A 4,143-nucleotide genomic window follows, 5' to 3' on the forward strand; every position below is an offset into this window, starting at 1 on the left:
ATAGCGTCACGTCACGTCATTATACGTTTTTCGATTTACCCAAAGCAAATGAGGTGAATATACAAGTAAAAGCACAGATTAGGGATCTGCAGTCAGATAACCCTGAGTTAACGGTCCACTACTTTTACTTTCGACCTGTGATGGGATGTGGATCACTGAGGGTCCCTGTTAGTCAAGTGACCACTGCATCGGGATTTTTTAATGGCCAGGGGTCACTGCTTCAGTGAGTCGAAACTTGTGTACTGTCCCATATGGGAGGGAGTTCCTTGTCTCAGTGGAGTGAACTTGGAGCTATTGCCTGATTGACTGACTGCCTACCTAAAGCGTCCGAGGGAAGGTTGCACTTCACCCCTAAACATCCACTCTGTGCATTGCACATCCACACTGTGCACCTGTGCAGTCCCCTTTTATCTAAGACACCCGTCCTATCATACTTTTCTTAATCTCCCCAGTGCAAAGACAGCAATATAAGCACAGATTAAGATCTGCACAGATAACCCTGAGTTAACGGTCACTACTCTTACTTTCGACCTGTGATGGGATGTGGATCACTGAGGGTCCCTGTTAGTCAAGTGACCACCATCGGGATTTTTTTAATGTACCAGGGGTCACTGCTTCAGGATGAAACTTGTGTACTTGTCCCACATGGGAGAGTTCCTTGTCTCAGTGGAGCAAACGGAGCTAGGGCCTGATTAACTGCTGCCTACCTTAAAAGCGCCAGGCAAGGCTGCCGCACCACCCCTAAACATCCACACTGTGCAGTGTGTAGCTCCCACGTTATGTCCACGACTTCTCATTAACTCAATGTAACCGGTTTATAATGTCATGCTGTAACTATTATTTTATTTGTTTACTTTCTCTTTCAGGTTACTCTATCGGGTAGCTTATAGATAAAGTATTATAGAATGTGACTTTTCCTTTCCAGTGTTTCCTATAAAATTTCCATGTCAGTTTTTCCATGCTGCATGGTGGTTTTTCTCACTTTTTCCTGGAGGGTTTGGTGGTGGGGGGAGCCTTCTTGCTTTACTATCCTTATCCTTCAACATGTAGAGTTAGATCTTGTAGTCATAGTTTTCTCTAACAAGCAGCCTCGAAAGGACCATAAGGTCTGTTGCTGTTTGCTTTCCTGTGTGTAATCCTGTGTGTAATCCTCCGTTTCCTCGTCCTCGTCCTCGTCCTCCTCCTTCCTCAGTGTTTCCTCATCTACCTCTGATATCTGATTACTTCCCCATTCCCTAATTATCCTTGCCGGCCCACTACCACATTAGTCTCACTCATTACAACCAGAAGAGAAATGGGTAAAATTGGAGCTTCCAGGACGGCACTAGGAACCTTTACTGTCTAACTAGTTGCTAGGCGATGTGTTCCAGGATTCTGAGACATTCAAAAAGATTCTTAAACACAAGATATTTGTAAATGTCACAAGTTCCCTCAAAAACAAGAAATCTAATTCATAAAACTTCCTGTATAACTTAATATATTCAAAAAGATTATAAAGTTGAGAATATTTGTAAATACCACATGATTCTTTTCGAACACGAGGTCATATTCATAAAGAGACTTAAGTTCATTTTCGGACCTTCTTGCCCCTTACTCGGGCAAGAACCCCCAAGGGTCTGGCAATAAACAGCTTGCTTGTTGTTGTCATTCCAACCTCCCTCTTTTCCCCATCCTTCCTTCCCTCGTTCTTTGCCCACTTCCTTTTTCATACGTCACTTTTACTTTCACTCCTATCCTCCGCCCCCTCTTCTTTCAAACTTAGCCCCTTCCTCATCTCCCGTTTTCATCTTACCTCCTTCCTCCATTCAAGTAGGTGTTTACCGTGATTATTATTTTTTTTTTTTTTGTGCAAGGAAGAAGGAACCAAAGGCCAGGAGCCCGCAAACTGTTCCTTCCAAGGAAAAAAATACAAAAAAGAACCAAATTCAAAATCCGTTAAATTCGATATGCCTGGACACACTGCGTTTGAAAGACTGGAGATCATAGGAAGCAGGAAATACAGATAGAGGGAGACAGTTCCAGAGCTGACCTGTTGCAGAAATGAAGGGCTGGAAGTAACGGTTAACTCTTGCATTAGAGAGTTGGACGGAAAAGAAATGAGACTTTGTTGCTAGACGGGTGCTACGCGCCCGTGGTAGAGGTGGAGGGATGCAAGTAGACAGTTCAGAGGAGCAGTGTCCACTGAAGTAGCGATAGAAATGAGATGAAGATACAACAGTGCGGCGAAGAGACGGAAGTTGAAGGGAGCCAGTAAGAGGAGGAGATTTACTGAGACGAAAAACCTTTTACTCCACTCTATTGAGAAGAGCTGTATGTGGGCAGCCTCCCCAGTCATGAGAGTTGTACTCTACACAGGGGCGAATAAAACGCGTGTATAAATTCAACAACTGTGCAAGGGTAAAAAAGGTACGGATTCGGCTAAGCACACTTAATCTCTTGTAAGCATATTTTACAAGAGATGTATTATGATCTTTCCAAGACAAACCCCGAGAGAATGAAACCCAAAGTATGTTCCAGGATGATGCAGGACTATTATTAAACATTAGCGGCTACTCCTGTTGAAGATTCTGTAGGGTTGATAAGTGTAAGAAATGAGTCTCTGATGACTTAATGATCAGAAGGTTAAGCTGCCGAAACACACACACACACACACACACACACACACACACACACACACACACACACACACACACATACACACGTGGCAGAAGAAAAATCTGCCTGAAATAAATGTCCCGTGTGGAATCCCTTGTGGTTCCTTTATGTCCACCTCTGAACCCTCTGGTCAGAGTTTTATGGAGTTTTTAGCTTATAAGGCAAAAAGGGGATCAAAGGCCACCAGCCCCCCCTCCAGAACTGTTCCTCCTCCCACACGCACACTTCATTATGAGATAGATAAATTTATGATCTGGGCATCTTTAGCCACTCAGGCAATATGAATATGAAAGTACGAGAAAAACAGCTTGATGATTAATTTTGGGCTCATTAGTTTATTTACCTTTATATCAATGATTTATTAGAGAACCTGATCAAAAGAGGAAGGAGGACAAAGAATAAGTGAAGTCTACACCATTCAAGTACAATGTATCACTGTTTTCTGTTTCACCTTAAGTAACTACTAAACAAGATTTCTTCTTCTGGCACTAACCACCCTGATACAAAAAGGAAGAGAGTCAATTAGGTGTGTGTGTGTGTGTGTGTGTGTGTGTGTGTGTGTGTGTGTGTGTGTGTGTGTGTGTGTGTGTGTGTGTGTGTGTGTGTGTGTGTGTGAGAGAGAGAGAGAGAGAGAGAGAGAGAGAGAGAGAGAGAGAGAGAGAGAGAGAGAGAGAGACAGAGACAGACAGACAGACAGACAGACAGACAGAGGCAGAGACAGAGACAGATTGCACATGTGGAGATGAGTGTGTAAGTGGAGGAGAGTGTGTGGAGGGGAAGGGTTAGGAAGTGTCTGAGTCTGTTGAGGTGAGTGTGCATGTAGGAGTGAATGTGCTCGTGTAAGTGGAGGGGGAGAATGGAGAAAGTGTATGAATGAAGAGGGAGAAAGTAGTGTAGTATAGTGTAGTGTAGTGTAGTGTAGTGTAGCGCAGTGTAGTGCAGTGTAGTGTAATGTACGTGAAAGTGTGGTGTATGGGTCGAGCGAAAATGAAGTGAGTATATGAGTGGATGAGAGAGAAAGGAGAGAGACTATGAATCAAGCAGAGAAGATGGAAGCAGAGTGTATGAGTGGAGGTGCAGGAATGAGTGTGTGAGACGAGGAGAAAGAATGGAAAGCGTGTGATTGAAGGAGGAGTCGAGAGAGAGGTACAAAGGAAGGTGATAAATGGAGGGGGAGGGAGGGGATTTTGACTGTGTGTGTGTGTGTGTGTGTGTGTGTGTGTGTGTGTGTGTGTGTGTGTGTGTGTGTGTGTGTGTGTGTGTGTGTGTGTGTGTGTGTGTGTGTGTGTGTGTGTGTGTGTGTGTGTGTGTGTGTGTGTGTGTGTGTGTGTGTGTGTGTGTGTGTGTGTGTGTGTGTGTGTGTGTGTGTGTGTGTGTGTGTGTGTGTGTGTGTGTGTGTGTGTGTGTGTGATGGTGTGGTGATCTGAATGTGTGTCAAAGTATTTTCGTGACCTATGATGTCAATTTTTTTCGTGATGTGTGCCTATT

Source organism: Coenobita brevimanus, chromosome 71, assembly GCF_032717465.1.
Source record: "Coenobita brevimanus isolate Jiangsu-jjx chromosome 71, ASM3271746v2, whole genome shotgun sequence".
Taxonomy (NCBI): Eukaryota; Metazoa; Arthropoda; class Malacostraca; order Decapoda; family Coenobitidae; genus Coenobita; species Coenobita brevimanus.